General features: G+C 40.1%; 1 protein-coding gene across 4 annotated transcripts in view; it reads left to right on the top strand.

The window, feature by feature from the left end:
• ZNF462 (zinc finger protein 462) overlaps positions 1-20,905 on the top strand; it is a 92,036-nt gene that overhangs the window by 836 nt on the left and 70,295 nt on the right. The gene's annotated exons all lie outside the window — the stretch shown is intronic.

Here is a 20,905-nt window from a genome sequence, read left to right as displayed (position 1 = left end):
TCTTTCTTTCTTTCTTTCTTTCTTTCTTTCTTTCTTTCTTTCTTTCTTTCTTTCTTTCTTTCTTTCTTTCTTTCTTTCAGTCACTCTCCCCCTCCTCCTCTTTCTCCTCATCCCCTCTCGCTGCCCTCTTCGCTACTGGCGAGGTTGGTCCCTCACCCCGGCGGTGGTACCCCCACCGCGGCTCGCTGGGATGCGGGGGTCCCCGGCAGCGTCGGGGCTGGGGGGCTGGTGGTGCCCGCAGGAGGTTGCTTGGAGGAGGACAGCGTTCAGCTGGAGAGCAGGAGCCATTACACACCCTTGTGCTCTCCTTTGAGAGAAAGAGAGCGAGAAGGGAAGAAAGGAAGGGGAAGGAGCCCACTTCTACTTGCTCAGTTCCCCGATGTCCCTACCTTTAAACCAGGCAAGGGAGAAGGCGCTTTCTCCCCTGTCCCTTTCTCAACCACCCAGAGCAGGTTTCTCCCTATCTCTCCCCCTCTTTCCCTTTCTTTATCTCCCTGTCCTCCATTTGCAAGCTGTCTGCTTTGGTTCCAGTCCAGGCTCCACAACACAAAGCTTCTCCTCGCTCTCGCACACATGCACACAAGAGTCCACAGGCTCTTTATGTCTTCTGGAGTAACCTTCTCCTTCCCCCCTCGCCCTTCCCCCCCCGGCCCCTCTCAGCATTTTGGTTTCTATTCTCCACACAGAGAGATCCTCCTGGAGCTTCATGTAGTTGTGATCTGATAGGATTCCTCCCCCCCTTCACCTCCTTCTTTTGGGGGAGAAAAAGGCAAAGTTTCATTTGTTTTTCTGGTGTTTGGAAGGAGAAAGACCTTCAAGTTTGAGTGCTTTCTGCTGCTGCTTTTGTGTGTGCATCTGTAGGGGTCTGTTTGTCTCATGAAGCTGCTTGCATGTCTAAGAGGAAGTGACTAGTTTGGCAGAGAGCTGTGATCTGAGTCAGGTAAGCCATGTCATGTTCTCTAGCTCCACCAGAAAATGGAGGAGAGAGAGAGTAGACAAAGCTGAGATGGGAAGTGCTCCTAACATTGTGGATATCTCTCCAGGTTTTGAAGCTTTGCTGGCAGTAGCTGGCTTAATCATGATTTTTTCCCCTAAGGTTTCCTTCAGATTTTTCAGTGTACAACATTGTGATGGGTCTTCTCACTGTCTTCATGCTATCAGGAAATGAGGATTGGAGGAAATTGTTCAGATTCTCCTTCACACAAGAGAAACACATCCTCAGGCTTTTTTTCTCTGATGCTTTCATGCGGAAGTCACCTTTTTAGATATTTTTCTTTGGTTAAACACCACAGAATTTAAGAGGTTGATCAGTTGGCCAAATAAATAGTGTATGTAAGCATATATATAGATTTTCGAAAGTGTTTGGAGGTAAGTGCATGCACCTTGAGGCTGCTCAGGTTCTTCCAGAGGATATAATAAAATGTCTTTTTTTTTCCTAGGTGATGATGATGGTGCCTAATTTTGGGGATTTTTAACATCTCATTTTCAAGGGTATTCCTTCTTTTGGATGTGTTTTAAATTTAGATGGAATATTTCTCCCCACTCACTAGGTTGCATTAAAATGATACTGGCAAGCTTTTAGGAGGTTCCTCAGAGCATCATAACATTCATAATTTCTCTTGGAAAAAAACAAAGCAGTTTTCACAGCTGTCTTTTTGGTGTCATAAAATACTGTTTTTCTGAAAACTCAGAGCAACATTCTTATTATGATTTTAATGTTATTATGGAAACCTGAGATCTTTAAAGTGAGATAGCAGTTGAACAGGAGTTAGTCTGCTTTTTTTTCATACAGTTTTAATCTGAAATAGTTTTGAGTAGACCCAAAGCAGGCCTTGCTCTTTCCCCACCCACCTAAATTTGCACATCAGTTGCATGGTAGATGCAGTTCCTCAAAAAGTTCAAAGTACATACTGAAATGGGTGAGGGGGACTGAAATGCAGTTTCATTCACTGATTCAATAGTGCTGTTGAGCTTGAAGGCAGAGCTTCATGGAAAAGTATCAGTTATGTTCATAGCTGCGTTACTCTGAAGAGTTTAAGAACAAATTTGTGTTTCATATGGAAGATGTGTCAGGGTAAGGACCAGTGAATCTGAATCACAACACTCCCAGATGTGCAAGAAAATAGAAAGATTTGAGGATTGCAATGACTTGTGATGAAATTGAGATCCAGCTGAAAGGTTAAAATCAGTGTCCTTGTTTTAGTTTTGCTATGGAAAAATTGTAATCAAATATATCTTGGAAGGATATTGCTTTATCAGCTGTACATTTCTTAAGTTCTGGTTGTTGATAACATCACCCAAATTACTGAGATACTGTGGTTGTCTCCATATTTTAGAAGAGGGCCGTGGAGCATACCATTTCAGGTATGTTTAATCTTACATTTTGACAAAAGGAGAAGTTAACCGTTTTGGTTTTTAGGGTTGGGGTGTTTTGTTGTTGTTGTTTTGTTGTTGTTATTGTTTGTTTGGTTTGGGTTTTTTGTTGTTGTGGTGGTGTTTTGGGTTTTTTATCCCCCTGAGGTCATATTATTTGATGCATTTTTCAGTCTTTGCACAGGTCTTAATCAGCAACCATTGAAGAAACTGAAAATTGCCCACTGACCTTTGCTTATTTGAGTCAGATCGTAGATATCCCTCCTCTATATAAGAAGACTATGCTGACTACTCATAGTTCAGAACTGAATCTACTCTCACTGCTTGAGAGGTCAGCTGGTGTTTGCACCGCAATGTGCCCTAGAAATGCATTGCCATTGAACATGGGACATGCACTCTGAGAACGGTTTGAGATTTTTGCTCAGGATCTTTATGATCTTACCCTACTTTGTGGTGGCAGACAACCCTAGAAAGCCAAACAACATTGCAGTAGTTTGAGTTGGAGTGAGAATGGTGTTATTCATTATGACACTGAAATCTCTCAGTAGAATTTTGTTCTTGTTAATGATGTTTCTTGCCGTTGTTCTGCCCAGAAAGATTGAAGTTCATCTTGCTGTTAAAATACTAGCTAAAGAACCTATTTTATTTTCAAAAAAGCCCACAAAACAAAGAAAACGCCCAAAAAACCAAACAAACCAAAAAACCTGCCAAAATCACTGTTTTTTAAAGAAGTTCTAGAAATATAATCTTAATTCTTGAGATGGTAGTGACATGAATGTTTCTCCTAATCAAGCATAAACTTCTTAATTTAGACAATGGCTTTCAATTGATTTTGTTTGTGGGCACACAACTTTTTCTTGGTTCAAGCTCTAACAGAAGGAAAAAGTATTTGTAGCTTATTCTTCAGTATATAAATTTGCTTTTCTTAATCACTTTTCTCAAACCCATTAGACATAAGCTATGAACCACTGTTTAAACAATACTTGATTTCCTTATACATTTTTACTACCTTCATAGTGGATTGTTGATGAGACGTTTAAAATTACATGTTCAGAATTTCGTTATTTCAAAAAAAGTATTTTGCAAGAGAAAAACTAAAAATATGTTAGGTATGTTTAGACTTGAAGAGTATGCATACATAATGGAATGCTGCAACTGGAAAGTAGAACAATTGCAAGTGGAAGTGGAAAAAAAAAAAGATAATTCCAGTTCAGTAAAGTTTATAACAAATTCATTGTTGTTGTAAACTTTAACTTAAAAGAGGATTGACTTTTATGAAGACTGATAAAAAAATAATTAAAAATAGAGTTGCTAAGTAGATAAGTATTGTTCAACATAGATGTCTGGACATCTGGCAGATGTTACTCTGGGCTCTAAGGAATGGACAAGTTTAATTTTAATTAAAAAGGAAATGGGAAGAACTTAAGTCTTATAATAGTACAACTTTATAGTTTGAGGAAGATTACTTCAGAAAAGCCCAGATTTGTCTCTTGAAATCTGGAACTCCTGTGAACAACTGTATTATTAATTTTTCCTATTGAGTTTTCCTATTATTCCAAATGTGTAGAGTTACAATAGAAGTTGAGATTGCTGTAGTTTGCTGTAACACTTCGTATGGTATTGTGGATAATTTCTGTAACTGAGCAGAACAACTTTGCCTTGTAGTAAGGAATTACATAAAAAGGACTTAAAAGTTCGTTTTTGAAAGAAACTGGTGAATAGGTGTGTGCTGTTCATTAACTAATATTGTCCCATTATGAAGCTTCACCAAGCAAACTTAGGGACAAACCCAAAAGTTCTCAGTGAAATTCTGAAAAGCGTAATTTGGAGAAACACGCTGATAGAGGAAGGAGATCCTGTTTTTACAAATCAGGAAAGGTCTACAAAGGCCAAGATGTCTGTGTAATTTTATGTGTTTTGTTTCCTTATATTTCGTTGCACTTCCAATCCATTGTAGAAGAAAAATAATGTAAATGATCTCCAAACAGATATTTCTCTATTTTGAAATAAAAGAATATGTGTTTTGTGAACTTGTTCTGGATGAAGATGGTCTGCTGCTAGTGCCAGAACTGTATGATTTGCTTAACTTGCATTGTACTTGATCAGGATGTATTCAAGTCTGAACTTCTAATTGCTGGCTTCACCAAAAATGTTGAACTTCATCAGCCTAAATGCTTGCTTGCTTTTCAAACAGTTTTTTTCATTCTAGAGCACTAAATAGTCAAGCAATCTATGGGCCCTTAGGAGGTGAGCAGGGGGTCTGCAAAGTGTTAATTGAGGAGAGAATGAGAAATGCCATCTTGCTCTTCAGAGTGAGAATAATTTTGAGAGAAAAAAAAGGAGTGTGATGAGACTGAAGGTTGCTTAAACATCTGCTAACTTCTCAGAGAGAGGAACTCAAATTGTTTGATCAAGAAGTGCTGGAGAAGGTGGTGTGATACAAGTCCTCAGCTGCTGGCAGAGACACAGTTAACATTGTAAACGGTTGAACTTCAGCATGGCACTTCTCCAAATGAGTTGACTGTTGAAAATAAAATGTTCCAGAAGAACAGGGAGAACAGGAAAGAAGTTAAAATAGCATGGTTTGTATGCCAGTGCTGAAAGAAGAAAAGGGGGGAGGAAGGGAGATAGATCAACTTATGATAATTATCTTGTTGGTTGTAGCAAAAAAAAGGCTTTAGTAGAAGTTTCCAAACGAGGGGACTGGATTTAATAGAACGTTGTCTTAATCTGAATCCTGACTTTTGGAAGTAGTCTTCTGTTTTCATCTTATGTTTAGGAATTTGGACACACAGGTAAATAGAAAATCATGTGAGACTGTTTTGGATTTTGTTCCGTTTTGTTCTTTCAACTTTAAAAACAATTCCAAAGATGTAAAGTCTGCCTCTCATCTTTTGAGCTTTATGAAACAGTGCCAGAAGTTGCAGTACAAATACAACTCTGAAGAGGTTTGAAGGAGAGGGTTTGAGTTGAGGAAAGGGGAGTCTTTGTATCTGGAGTCTTAAACACGGTCTTATATACAGTATAAATTTTCTTCTGTGTTCTTTTCAGCTCTTTGGAAATTGAAGATCTTGATACAGTTGCTTTGTTCAGCCTGAACTGGCATGTGTTACTGCAGTAACTCAAAATATCCTTGCCTAATTACGACTTGAAGGAACTCTTCCTTAAGAAGTGTATGGAAAAGAGCCTTTCCTCATCATTGGTTGTGACTGTTTTGTAGTAATTTTTGAGACACATTGATTATCAGAACATCAGTCTCACACCTAGCAGCAGTGCTATACTTTCTATTTCTCCTCCATGTAAAAGTCTCTATAGTTTTGGCTTATCTTTGTGGTATAATTCTGGACCTCCACAGCTGCTCTCTAGGGGGAATCCAGGAGGTTTTTGGATTGGGCTAGAAGCAGCTTTTTTGGTTAGAAGATGCTAAGATCCATCAAGAGAAGCACTTAATTTAGTTTAGTTTAGTTGGTAATTTAATGAAGACAGAAGTGAGAGATCTCAGGATGCTCAGGAATTGTTCTTGAGTGGAGTCTCTTTAAGAATACTTGTTTAATAATGTCAGCATAAAGAGCTGTAGGCACAGCATCAATGTCATGAGTGATTAGGAAGGACTTAGAGCTTATCAGGGTAGCAATCATTGCAAGGCCAGTGTGTTGACAACAAATAATTCTGAGAAAACATTTGATTCACTGAGCTACTTCTATTAGTTTTGAACTAGCTTAATAAAGATTTCAGTTGTTGAAGTGTGTCGCTTCTTACTTTGTGGTGGAAAATAAGACCGTCTAATTGGGATTATGTGAGAAGAAGCTAAGTGTTTGTATTATGGGACTGTGTTTTTCATTCTCCTTTCAATTCCAGGAATATGCAATTAATAACTTGCTAGTCATTTAGATAATGTGTGCTCTGGGTGGTGTATTTGCAGCACTTGTTACAGATGCAGGCTCTATGCTGACCTGAAGATTAGGAGGTGGGATGTTCAGCAGTGGCATTACTGTTGCTATTAAAAAGGACTGGAAAGGGGCCTGAGAACTGCAGCTGCTCTCATGGTAGAGGAAGTTAGGTCTTCAAAGGATACAAGGATTAGAGTGTCAGGAAAAGTAAATGGTAGCATCAGCACAAGTAGAAAATAGGCAGAGCTATTCAGCAAACAGAAAAGTAGGCTAAGGCATGCCATAATTGTGTGCAGTGGAAACTTGCTGCTAATAAAGCAGTGGCGTGGGGCAGAGAGGCAGGAGAATGATTTTTCAAGACAAAACAAAGCAGACATTGCAGAGAATGAGATGGGAGGACTGAGGGAGGATTCACTGTGCTCGTGATAATGTGAAAGAGAAGACTTTGTTTTGAAAAATGCTAAAAATGGAATCTTCTGATGTACATGTGGTCACTGTTTCCGTGGCCTGGTAGGACAATGGGGGCTTCTTTGCACTGCCGAATGAGCAAACTCTTCCTTTCTGCCTGCAGCTCCTACAGTCGAAATAGCAGTGCTTCAGGGTGGAGAGAAGGCATCACAGGATATTCCTTTTGGGAAGAAGATGGGTCATCATGGGTTGGAACTGTTGTCATGCAAATGCTTCAAAACACAATAGCTACTTAGCACAGGAGCCAGGCAAAAACATTCCTCCCACTCACTGTCCCTGGACCTCTCACTGCTGGTAAAGAAAAGGGCAGAATGGGGGAATGTTACACATAGAACCTGTGCTCCAGCAGCACATATTTTTTTGAGTTTTCTCCATATTTATAAAAAATTAACAGCATAGCTAAGGGAAGACCACATGTGCTGGAAGATTTTGGTCCAGCATGATTGTGACATGGAGGGCGGTTCATTTACTTTCTTATTACTTTGACTTGCTGGAGAATTTAATTTAGTGTGCAGCTGGGAAAGGGATCATTAATAAAGGCCTTGCTGTGGCCCAAATGCTAGAATTCAGCTGGCTGATGATGCTGAAAAGTGTTTTTTTTCCTTTCTGTCTCTCTCTTGTTGATATTAAATTGACAGTTCAAATAGATCAGAAATTCTAGAGGGATTGGAGAAGGTGGCTTATGTCAGTGGTGATTGTTTAGCAACTTCTTCTCATTTCCTTTTTTTTTTTTTTTTTTTTTTTTGTTTTTTTATTGTTGTTATTTTCTGAATTTTTATTAAACACAGTGAGCACTGCAGTCTGGGTTCAACTTGAAATAGCTGCAGGAGTGCCGATTTTGAGGTGGATGTAGTAAGTCAAAGATGAGTGTTCATCTCTAGTTGAGCAAACTGTTTCTGGAGAGCACTTAGAGAGACCCATGGATATTTATTTAAGATTTTATGTATTTATTTTAAAATTTTTATTTTAAGATTTTGTTTTTTAGACTTGGATTCTTCAGTTCTAATCAGACTCAGCTAGATTTGTGGGCATGTGGCTCTTTGTAATGGGGTTTGGGTCTCTCTGACCAAAAACAAAAGAGACCAGAGAATTGGGGTCCAGCCCTTGAATTCTTAAAATTCTTAAATTCTTAAAATTTTTAAATTAAGTTCTTAAAATTTTTTAATTCCTTCAGTGATCTATCCCTCTACCCAGTAAAATAGGCATAATTAGGATTTAACAGGGCTATTGGAAATTAAGATCTTGATGCTAGATTCTGTTGCTGAGTGTGTTGAAACAAACTACTCTGTACTTAAGAAAAATCTCCTTTTATGAGTGGTTCTGGTGTGTGAGGCTGGAGCAGACCTGCTCTGCTCTTTGAGAGATGGGAACTAGTTACCTGCCACTCTGTGTCTATGTCACTGCTATAATTCTGACTGATCATGCCTTCTCAAGTGTGTTGTTGCTTGTGGTGAGTATGGAAGAAGAGATTAATATATATCCAGTATCTACTTAGTTGGTGATGCAGCAAAGTTTGGAAAGCAGTGACCAACGGAGTCATCTTCTTGTTTTCTTCTGTGTTGTGAAACTAGTGGCACTTTGAAAAAAAAATAAATGTCAGAATGAACAATTGGAATGATTTCTCTCCATATTTGATTAGAAGCTCTGGTTTTGCGTTTCAGTTTTTCCCTCCCCTGTCTACGGCTGAGTGGCTCTGGATGCAGGACATGGGACCTCCAGCACTGGTGGGCTCTGAAGCCTTGCTTCTATCATGCTCTGTTAAATAACTTGCCAAGTGTAAAAATGTTAACAAATGGCTGATGGAAAATTGAGAGCAGCCAGACAGCTCTCAGCCTGGTTAATTAGCTCCTTGACTGCTTAATTGTTCCTCCCCTTTCATATGGCTGTAGCTTGCAGTCTTGCAAGAAAGGGTTTGGGTTCCTGGACAGGAGTGCATCCCAAAAGTTGAATTAATGTAACTTGAATTAAGTCAATGGGGACGGGTTCCTTTTGGTCTAAATGACCATTTATCTTCATTGGGGGAGGGCAGTGGGGAGAAAGCTATCAGCTTTCAGCTGTGTCAGGTCATGTAGAGGCCAAGTTCTGGTCTGTGATCAAGCAGATGGTGTAAAACAGCCCAGTGTGCAACGGCACCAGGACCTGGGGAGAGGAGAACTCTTCTGTAGGAAAATGTGACTGAAGGCTGTGTTGTGCATCAGCATATATGATGGATTTCAGCTCAGGACTTGCAGGATGAGTATATTTAACCCTTCAGTGATGCTGGCTCCTGGTGTGTTTCCACTCTGGTGGGTTGAGGAGAAGCTGTTGTTGCTCAAGAGCACACAGGTTTCTCCTCCCAGAATATCCGTGCATGTGTGAGACCTGGAATCTCTGGCTCCAAGGACAAAACTGTAGTAGTCACTGGGGCTGCTGAAAGAGTGAGTCAATATATTTTGGTCTCCCAGATGCATGAATAAATGAGTAAACCTGAGTTATTTTCAAATTATCAGATTGCAGAGGTGATAACATACTACAATGAATTTTCCATTCCACACCCTCTACAAATGTGTTCCTCTCCTTCCACTGTGGAGCAGGAGGGGAAGACAAGATTTTCAGTGTGTTGTTCTCCCAAGGAACTGCATGAAAACTGCTGAGGCTGTATTCAGAAAAGGGCTTTCAGACAACAAGCCTTGAGTCAGAATTGCTTGGCAAGATGACAGGCAGGTTGACCAAAGGTTGCACGTGCTGTCCTCTTGCAAAATGAACATGAAATGGTCTTTGCCCTCCATGGTTCTTCAGTGCTTCCACAGCTTCACCCATGTTACTTCAGTGGTGTACAGGAGTATTACTTGCTTGCTGGTATTCTGGTTTTATCTCTGAAGATATTTATTTTAAGAATTCATGTCTACATAGGTTTGTTAATACTGTACTGTAATATCAGATGGGCTGCTGAGACCTCAGGGGGGTAAGGAATCTATTTTTAGTGTGTTTGAAGGGTAGATGATGTTTCAGGTTGTGGAATGACTTTCTAGGGGGCCTGTCACCATATACTAAAGTTTTGTATGTCATGGCAGTGGAGGCCAGTCATATGATGATGAGTTAGTAACTTAAATGGGACATTAAAAAAATCCTGCTCTTTGGGGAAATTTTAAAGATAGATGGAGCTAAAATGCCACACAGTCTGTTCTTATCCTTGTTTCCTTGATGTGCTGAAGACATCTAATCCTCTTTACAGGTGCATTAAGCTGTATGCTTATGAGCTGAAGGCAGTACCTGCTGATCTGTTGACATCCAGATTGGAGAGTTATTCATGTCTCAGTAAGACTTTCAGTAATGGATGACCAAAAAAGCATTTTAGTTGCCCAGGTGGTGTAAAGAAGATGCTTTGTGATCTCCTTCCACATTAGAAGTTAATAACATGTAGGAAGTTGGATAAAAGTGGTGCTGTTCTATTTAGGCATATATGACACTCCAGCCTGCAGAGATTTGGAGGTTTAGATTGAGAAGACAGACTCAGACAGATGCCTGTGTGCAGCAATCTGAACAGTGATTTGGAAGCACTGCACTGTAGTGGTAGCCGTGAAGAACAGATTTAAATGATGTATTATAGTTAGATTTTATGTGGATTGTCTTCCTATTTTCTTTGGAAGACAGTAAAACTGCAACTTTTGCAGAATTCTTCTTACATTCCTGGGATTTTGTTTTGTGTGCAGGCATGTAGCTTTATTTATTTATTTTATAACTCCTCACTGCCACTGTTGGGAACGTTTACAAAGGCTTTTAAATAGGTCAGACCTCACTGCCGTTGCTTTTTCTTGTTGCTGTAGTACATTTGGTAGATAATAGACAATGGGGGCTAAAGCCCTTATACAGTAAAAGCTCATTCATGTGAATAGTCACTGCGATTTTGAGTTTCACTGCAGCTACTTGTGTGAGTAAACATCTGAAGACCAAATCCTTGGCTGCATGGACTAACCTTAGGGAGCTTTCAGGGAGGCGTTTGGAAATTACATCTTGAGTAGAAGATGCCCTTAACTTTCAACAGCTACCACCTACATACATAAGATGCTCATTTGTGGTTGCATGTGAGGGCATGGTTGTAGCAGATTTGCAAGATTCAGCGGAAGAGTGTGCATTAGATAATTCTTTCCCTTTCATTCAAGTGATCCTTTCCTTTTAGTCTTACTGTTTGTATTTTGACAGAAGGAGCATGTATGTTACAAACATTCAGCTTTGACTTCAGTCAGCACTGGCATATCCCTGAAATATGATTTCATGACTTTGTTTTGGATGTTCTGGTGAGAACATTCATGTTGCTGTGTTGCCTGTACATGATGTTCTGGAGTCCCACCACTAACGGATGGGTTTGGAAGGCTTTTTTTTTTTTTTTAATTAAGGGATTGATTTGAATAGACACAAATATGGTAATTGCCTGTTCAAGGCAGAAGTGCTTTAGATCAGGGAAAATACACCTAGGCCCTTTTACAATGACAAGAGTGTGTACCTTTGAGTATGTGTACATAATACAAGTTGCTGTCCATGTGGTTCATACTGCTGTGGTAGTTCATCTGGCAGATCATTTAAACATTTACTCCAAAAGATCTTGTTCTCTGTTGGTGTGAAGCAGCATTTCTAGTTATTTTTAGGTCATTTTCATCTTAGCAACCCTGTTGGAGATAAATCAGATACAAGTATTCTAAACTGTCCCTGCATTTTGGTAGGAATTAATAAAATAAAGTTTAATGGTTTGGTCCCAAGGGGAGAACAGACCATCTGGTTAACAGAAGGTTGGGCCAAGTAATACAGCACTGAGAGTGCTATAAACCAACCCAGAGTATGTGGGTAGTGTGTCCAGTTGCTTCGTGTATTAAGCATTGAAACAGTGCTTTCATATCTGCAGAGCCAGCAGTTCTGTTACCACTGCTGTGACGCAGGAGATAATTCTGTTGGGCAAGCATCAGCATGGGGGTGGATCTGCAGCACAGGATGTGTAATGTCAACATGAAGCATGGGAGCTGGCAGTAAGAAGGAAAGCAGCCATTTCATGCCAGTGCAGGAAGCCCAAATAGATTTTTCCCCTCTGCATCTTGTCCTTTTATGCAGCTTTCATACTTGGTATTAAACAATTACCTTCTGCTTTGTCATCTGAAAATTTCAGCACAGCAGGGTTTAATTTCTTTCTCTCTTTCTGAACCTGTTTGTGGGGGTGTGGGGGTGGTTTGGGTTTTTTTTTTTGGTGTGTGGGGTTGGTTTTTTTTTTCATTGGTTGTTTTTTTTGTTTTGTTTAAAAAACAAAACAAAACAAATGAAGAGCACTCTAAAAGCATGTCTGATGGATTATAAAAGGGGCTGTGTGGAGGCTGAAGTAGCAGATCTAGAGAAAGAGTTTCAAGTCCTGGGCTTCAGATGAGTTTCATTGAGGATCCTTTTGGCTTTAGTGCAGAGATAGTTTGTTCAAAAGGTGTAACCATTTGAGAACGTTGTTCTGCAGCTGCAAAATGCAGAAGGTATGAAATGCTGCAAGTGGTATTGTGTGGCCTTCGGCACTCCGTAATCTCTAAGAAAATGTAGAAAGCTATTGTAACTGTTTCTGCTTTCATTTTAGCAGAAATGCACTATTAGAATGCCTTTGTCTCATTTGGCTAAAGCTACTGTCAAATTACTGTGACACTATTTTTTTTAAGAGCCAAATATCTGTCTAATCTGTGGAAATAAAAAGATTTCTAACTTGCTAAGCATTTTGTGGACTTAGAAATGTGGGGATATGTCTTCTATCAGCTCAGTCACACGCTGGTGTACTGGTTTGAGTTTTTTCCTCCCATAACATCTGGAGATACCTTCCTGTATCTGCAGCCTGGGAAGCTCTGGAAAGCTGAGAGCTTGTTTCCTGATGGGCACAGCAGAGCCGAACTCCATAATCAGAGCTCTCACGGTTTCCATTGCCTGTTCAGCAGGATCTTCAAAGAATGTATTACAGATCCCCTTGAATGAATCCTTGTCCTAGACGCTGTTCTGTGGTAGCCCTGCAAAAGTTCAACTTTCTTCATATGTTTCTAAGAACTCAAGTGGGAGTGTGGGAGTAGTCAACCCACAAGTATGTTTTCTGAGTTGCAATTTGGTGATGGGAGGGGGGGGGATGTATATAAAACATGGCTTATGTGTGAAGACTGTTCTCTTCTGCAGTAATGTCATCCTTACACAGTCCTCCTAGCTTCAGTGGCCCCATACAGGTTTTTCGGTTGAAGCCATGGGAGTCTAGCACTTCTGCATAGGACATTTGCAAATAATGGCACTGAGGAATTATATGAAACTTGAACAACATCTCTCAAGACAGGAGTTTTTCTTGGTTCCATAGATAACTCCATGTTGTGGTAGCTGTTTCAGCATCAGAGTTATTAAGGATGCAAGAAAATCAAGATTTTTTCATACAGGATGGTCACTCTGTCCTGTCTATCCATGTAATTTTCATTGCAGATTGTATTTTGTAGTATCTGGCAATCTTGTGCTTTTTCTAGTGGTGTTGAACACTTTTTAGAACATACTGGAGAATGTTCATCAGAAGTGCTTCTTCATATTCAAATGAATAATGCCACTAGATATTGTCTGCACATTTTCTCATAGACCATCACTGCACTGCAAAGGAAATACATTGTCTGTGACTTTTTCATACTGAAAAAGGTGCTACTTGCAGAAGATAGTTTATTATAAATAACTACTAAGATGATAATCTCACCACAGCATGCTTGGCAGTCTTCCACTGAGTTAGCCTGTTTCAGCAAGGAGCTGTCGTTTAAGATACAAAGCAATCTGCAGGGACATATGATCACACACACTGGCTGTTTTCTCTGTCATCATGGATGCCTCATCGTTTGCTGTGCCTGTAATTAGGAACTGGAATTATTATCTGGTAAACCAGGAGGATCTAGCACCAGAAAGATGGACTCGAGTCCCTGTCTCCCAGACATTTGGTTACACAGAAGTTCTCAGTTATGGAGGCACTTGTAGAAGAATGTCTGTTGGACATGGCTGTGGTTTGTGTTTTTTTTTCCTTTTATTTTTGTCACAAAGATAGTTGTGAACTACTGGGGAAACTCTTGATGTATATATAATGCTTACAGTACTCCTTCCTGTTAAAAATTATGGACAAATATAAGCCTGGCAATGGTGTAAAGAAGACTTTTTTATTGTTGTCTTTGTTTGGGTTAATAATGACTTCAAGTTCTCTGAATGTTTTGTTTTGTAGAAATTCTGTCCAAAAGGAAGACTATAATAAAGAGATAAGAGTCTGCATCCATTTTTATGAGAGTATCAGAAAACTAATATTAATGTGTATTATACACTTAGTGTCAAGATCTGACTGTAGTCACATAACTTGATGGTGACTTTTGAATTTGAAAAGTTTATACTACTTTATGGTGCATGGCTGTTATGTTATTGCAGCAGTTATGTGATGGATATCAGTGGCTGTTGTATGCAAACTTCCTTTCATTTAGAGTGCTGGCAAGTGTTTGTCTTTTATTTGTTTAAAAACAATTTGATCAGGCCATCTCTAGTGCCTTGTTGACAGTATAATATGAATTAGACCTCTTTCTGGCTTCCATGTTTCTTGTGGATTCTGTTCTTTGGTGCCTGATGCTTTTCAGTCCTAACAACTTGTATTTCAAGCCTGGGCATCTCTGGTTGCTTAGAAGTATGGAATATGATATTTAGTGGAAGCAGTTGGTAAGATGGAGGTGGACGTAATAAAGATACCAAAAATTATGATGGAATTTTTTTTTCTCCTGCGTTTGGCAGATCATGTTAAATCCTGTATGTATCTCAGCAAGATCAAGGAGAAAGCAGGAGATGAAGAATTTAGTCAGACACTGATTTGCAAGCTTTAATATCAACCCTTTTTTTCAAACCTTGCAAGTGTTTGGAATTGACTCTCGCCTGGACAGAGATGCTAATTCTTTATCTAGTGATAGTATCCTTCCCTACAAACTCTACAAAGGCTCTGTTCTTTTCCTGTGAAATTGTGGGAGCAGATCAATGATGGAACGGGTCCTGCTTGCACATCAGATGAAGAAATTACTGGAATTGCTTCCTGATGTTCAATGTCCCATACATGACTGTGGAATGTTCTTCATCTCTTAACATCTGACCTAGATGCCTTTACGTTTTGGGATGGCTGCTCAGAGTCTTTCATGCCCATAAGTTGCCTAACTTGGGTGACCTTGTGTCTTTAAAGAAAACCCCATGGAACTGTTAGCTTCAACCTTACTGAAGGACACATTCTGAAGAGCTAGCTCATTAAGCAAGCTTTGAAGGGTGTGCTCTGCAGAGCAGCTTCCTGTTATTTGGTTAATGGTTGACCTAGTTCTATTGCCATATGCCTCCTGGAACGCATTCTAATATTAAATGTGTGCTAAAGCAAGACTGGGATAATAGAAGGATCATCAAAGCCTCTATGAAAGAGAAATCATATAATGCTGTTGCATTTTGGAGGGTATCGCCGTTACTTAAAATGGCAGTATCTTCACAGAACTGTATTGATTCTGATTGCAAACTAGGGAGTATTAAACAGAACCATTTATGTATTTTTTTTTCCAGACTGGCCTTGTACAAAAGGTTTGTATCAGTAATTCCCTGTGCTCCGTATGTGAGGCTAAAGTTAGGTAGTGAAGCATTCAGAGTGATATTACAGCTGTGAGAAAAGATTACATTAGATTTGGCTAAAGGCAGGAGGATTTTTTCCCCGTGGTAGGTGTTTTTTCCATTGCAGCCATGGATTAGCAAATTTTTTCTCTCTCTGAATGCTGGCTAGAAGCCAGAAATGGGTATTCAAGCTTTTACCTGATAACAGAGACGACACAGCATACTTACGCTTGGGCAAAAATGTAAGAAATTTGGAGGTACTACATAAAGTTGTACTACATAAAGTTCAACCTCCAACCTGAATGAGACTTTCTGACAAGCTGAAGTTCTGGAGAACCTGTGGGTTGTGTTGTCTGGCTAATTTGATATGCTACCATAGGAAAAAGAAAGGATGTATAATGGCAACTGTTTTTCATAAGTGTGCATTATGGCAGAACAAGGGGAAGGGAAAATTAAAGCCATGCTTTGTAATTTTTTGAGACCTCATGACTCTATCAGTAGATGTTGGTGATTTATTTTTCTTATGTCAGTGTGGGAAACTGAGCTGCTCACCAGCTGTGTACCACTTTGAATTTTCATATGCCCAGGCAGTGGCTAACCTTTGTCTCTTCAGTTGCAGATGGCTGGCAAGCAGTCCAAGCATGAATTCTGGGCAAAGGTATGTCACCACAGTGGCAGGGGTTGCCGGGCCACCCCAGTTTGTCTGTGTGGGGAGAAATAAGCTGTCAGGACCTGTAAAGGCAGCTGTTGCTGATTGGCATCACTGCCTAACCTTCAGAGAAGTGGTGGGACATCTTGGGAGTCATAGTCATCTTGTACCTCTCCATCTTCTTCAGCGTGAGCCCATTCATGTGTTGCTTGTGAGTCTGGGCTCATTTGGTGAGGCTATGGATATTTTGGTGTGTTTGTCTAGGATACATGTAGCAACAGCATTTATGCAGTTCCCCTTTCTTCCTTAGTGTGTAACACTGAATGACATTTTTGTAGGAGAGCTGCTGGGTCTGGTGGAAAACAGAACTGCAACATTTTTAGTAGGACACAATGTGTTGTGTGAGCTGCAATCATATTGGTCATGAAAAAAACAAAATCTCTGCTCTGTGACTTAAACAAGCACAGCTATTTGTGCAACCTGATCAGAACAAAGGATAATGCTTCTGCTGCAAGATCAGACAGATCTGACGTTTCAGCAGGCTGAGCAAATGAATGGCGGAAGTGGTCCGCCTCCTCTTATCCATTGTCTCAAAGATACAGGCTCATGGAGAAGTAAGGGAGTTTGAATAGGGCCTCTGAAGGAATATGCTGCTTTGTGTTCTGTGGGAAGAGAGCAAAGGAGGAGTTCTAGAAGTTCTCTGGCAGGCTGACAAGCTTGTAATAGGAAAATGTGGCAGTGGACTTCTGGTATTGAATGAGCACTTTCTCTTCTGTAGCCATCTTAGGAAATCTTAACTGTTATTAGGAAGCTGGTGAAATGTTCCAGGCCTGGAATATAGGACCAAGCCTACCTTGAATGAGGGTCAGTGAATGTAGAAATCCAGTGAACTCTGACCTCCTAGTAAAGAATGATTTGAGGTTTGGTTTTTTTTTTTTCTTTTCTTGTTTTCTTTCCCTGTCTCCCCTAGATACATTGTTTGCGTGTTCTGGGACACCTCTCAATTGATAGGATTTTTGCATAGGAAGAGCTGGACTGATCAAATTACTGGAACAGTTACAATCTTCTGCTTGGGAGACTCCTGCTGTTTCTCTTGCTCCAGCCATCAACCCCACTGGGATTTTAGTAGCAATCTCCCCTTTTAAAGGCATAATGAATCCAAGGAAATGTGAGAAGGGAGAGGGTAGGACAGGGATTTTTGATAAGCTGGGCAGAATTAAGGGTTACTTCACATTCCAGAATTATAATATATGACTTCCAGCCTCAAGGGGGATTTCATCTGAGAAGTGAATTGTTTAGAGAGAGGGGTATAGAATTTATATTGGTATCATAGCTGGTTAGATCTCGATATATTATCTTTTTGCATGGTCCTTGGGACTAGAACTTTCTAGCAGTTATGTGTATCATGATCAGAAGGCTTTCATATGCAACCAGTTTTCTTTAAAACCAAGCACTTCTTGGCTCAGAGACCCATAACTGTAATTTTTTAGCAAGCATAATATTCTTCTTTCTTTAAGTTAATGTAGATTAGATTGGTGTCTGTGACAACAGTAGTCTAGGCCATCCATGAGATCCCTTCTGTCCTTTGTTTTCCCACATACAGCCTAGAAGATTTTGTCAATTTAAAAGAGAAGTAATTAGTTCCATAGGATGCTGACAGTCCATCATTAGCATGCAGCAGGGATGCAGTTGCTGCTTTAGAAGCCCAGTTAAAAATGCACATTAGAAAGCCATCAGACTCCTTGAGTGGAAACCTGTGTTAAAACTTTTAAATGTGTGATGACTAAGCTGCCATGATCAGCATGTTAGTGTCCAAAAGCAGTTATGAAAATTCTCAGAATCACACAGAATCACAGAATGGGTAAGGTTGGAAAGGAATTACTGGAGGTCATCTGGTCCAACCTCTCTGCTCAAGCAGAGAGCCCTAGAGGATATTACTCAGGGTTGTGTCCAGATGACCTTTTAATACCACTACAGAGCAGAGCCTGATCTATCCTCTGACTCCTTCCTGCAGACACTGACAGATGTGGATGAGGTCCCCTCTCAGTCATCTTGAGGCTGAACAGCCCCAGCTCCCTCAACCTTTCCTTGTAAGGGAGATGCTTCAGTCCTTAAATCATCTTCAGAGTCCTCTACTGGACTTGCTCCAGGAACTCCAAGTCTCTCTTGTCCTGAGAGCCCAGAACTGGACACAGCACTCCAGATGTGCCTCACTAGGGCAGAACAGAGGGGCAGGATCACGTCCCTCACCTTCTGGCAGTGCCTTTCCTCATGCACTCTGGGATACCATAGGCCTTCTTGGCCCCCGGGACACATTGCTGGCTCAGGGACAGCTGCTTGTCCACCAGGACCCCCACGTCTTACTCCACAGAGCTGCTTTCCAGCAAGTCAATCCCCAGTCTGGCCACTCCTCCCAGTTTTATATGATCAGTGGACTTGCTAAAGAGGCACTCTTTCCCGAGTCATTAAACAACATTGGACCCAATATCAACCCCTGGGGTCACCACTAGTTACAGGTCTCCAACTAGACTGTGCCACTGGTCAGAGTCCTGTGAGACCTGCAATTCAGCCAGTTCTCAATCAACCTCATTATCTGTTCCCTCTTTATTCATTGGAGGGTTAAAACGCATCCCAGAGGATGTGCCATGCTGGGTTTGACCCAACAGAACCTCCAGAATTGGTTTCCAGCTTCTTTGATCCAGAGGGAGTACTGTTGGGGACAGGAAGTAATATTATTTAGTTGCTTTGTTCCTTTATTCAGTCATGTTTACACACTATGTCTAAACTAAGTCCGTGTTATTTTGACAGGATAATTAAAAGGGGATATATTCAAAAAATGTCTAGTGGAAATGAGTTCAGTGAGCTTTCAAACCATGCCTGAGTGTGAGGATGAGGGGAAAAATCTCCCACATGGAATTAAATCTGACAAAAAAAATCAAGGAGTATTCTCTCAAGCGATAAAGATTTGAGTCTGAAAGTGAGTTCTTTCTGAAAGAACAGTATCAGCCTGGTGCTAAGCAGAGATTAAAAGGTCAGTTGTGTATCAGTGAAGGCTGAAAAAATATTTCCTACAATCTTCTGCTTACAGCCTCTTCAGGAAATAGGAGACACAATAGATCTTGGCTAGGTTTGGAGATCTTGAGAAAAATATCCTTTGAAGCTGTTACGTTCCCAAATTTATATTAGGCAGATCTCAACTTTGTGGGATATTTTTTTATTTTCTTAATAGTAAGACTCATTAAGATACAAGACAGCTGGACCAATCACTGTTTTCTGAAAAGTCAGAGCACTGTGCCAGTCATAGAGCTGATAATCTTTTTGTAGAAAATAAAAGGATACATTGTGGCCTAGATGTAAGACGAACTGTGAAGGATTGGCTTCCATGAAATTTTGAATGAGAGCAATGTGCTTCGGTTCTCAGTCATCTATATCAGGTTAAGCAAGGTGGATGTCTGAAGTTCCTGTGTTCAGAAGTTGAATTTTGGAATTTATCTGTTATACTTGAAAGAGAATAGCAGTCTTGTGGGCTGTCATCAAATATTCCAATGGAGTTGAGCTGAATAAGGCAAATGATCAAAACATGTAATTGTACCCTCTTTAGATCTCAGTCTAATACCTTTTGCACTTCTTTTTATTTTTTTTTTTATTTCCCCCAAGTAAAAGGAATTGAGAATTGGCTCAGTGCCTCAGGGTTGATCCAGATGGAGGCACCTGCTTTTGCAGCTCTAGAAGAAGGGGGACTGTGGGATAAGAGAACCTCATGCAGAGAGTGCAGGCGAGTCAGATCTCATTGGCCATTGGCTTTTCTAGTCTATCAGAAAAGACTTTTGAAGTTTTCCATGACCAAAGTAGGTAATGACCTTGCTTTGATGGATCAGACAAATAACACCAGTGTTATGCCTTTGAGAGCCCTTGATCCCAAAGAGAAAAGCAAGAGTTTTCCTTTTTATCTTAGACTCATTCCATTCAAAATAAAAGCATCCCACAGGTCAGACAAGAAGGGTATCTGACAAGATTTGAAAAGACTTTCCCTTTTCCCGCCTGTTTTCTACACTAGTAATTTATATTTTATAACAGATCAGACCTAAAAAGATTGTCATTCAGTTTATAACAGATAGAAAAAGTAGAACAGAAAATGCTCTGTGACTCATTCAAGAAAAGTGTTAGCTTTGTAGCCTATGTGGACTTGAAGACTCTTGTCTTCCTTTTAAATGAGAAAAAAAATGAACCTGCAAAGTGGTAGATACATTTAAAATGCTTAGAATAGCTAAGTGAACTAGGACAGCATTTAGATGTGGAAACACAGGACATAGTGTCATTCTTCTGCTGATGTGTGTGAGTACCACTCTTGGAACAGTAAATCCATTCCTGGAAATGCTGGGGATAGTAATGACTTAAAGTCTGGAAAATTGTGCTTCACTGTGAAAGCTTTCAGGTAGTCCATTCCTCCCCTTCAGAGGTCTTCAGAAGTGACATTTGGAGGACTAAAAGCAGCTAATTTGCCAGGCTGTGTCCAATATTATAGGAATCTGGAGTCTGTACTAAGCTGCAAAAAGATGTGGTGGCTAGAATATAAGACTAGAAAATGCTCGTTGTATAAACTATTGTTTATTTCTGATTTAATTGTAGAAAAGAAAAAATAAAAACCATTGGAATAACTAATGAACTCTGTAAAAAGGCCATAAGTAGTCAAGTCTAAGTGTAATTTCTCTTCAGCCACTGTGGTGGGAGACGGGCTTGACTGTTGCCATTGAGTTGGTTGTGGAGAACTTGTCTGGTTGTAGAAGGTGAACATTCAGCAAGATGACTCTCAGTGCTGTTATCTCAAATCAGGGATCAGCTGACTTAAAGAACAGCTGATTAGAGGGCTGCAGTGTGGAGGTGGAGGGAGCCTAGGATGTGGTTGAGT

Source organism: Corapipo altera, unplaced genomic scaffold, assembly GCF_003945725.1.
Source record: "Corapipo altera isolate COAL_440 unplaced genomic scaffold, ASM394572v1 61153, whole genome shotgun sequence".
NCBI classification, from domain to species: Eukaryota; Metazoa; Chordata; class Aves; order Passeriformes; family Pipridae; genus Corapipo; species Corapipo altera.
Note: the sequence above shows the minus strand (reverse complement) of the source record. Positions and strands in the feature narration are given on the sequence as shown.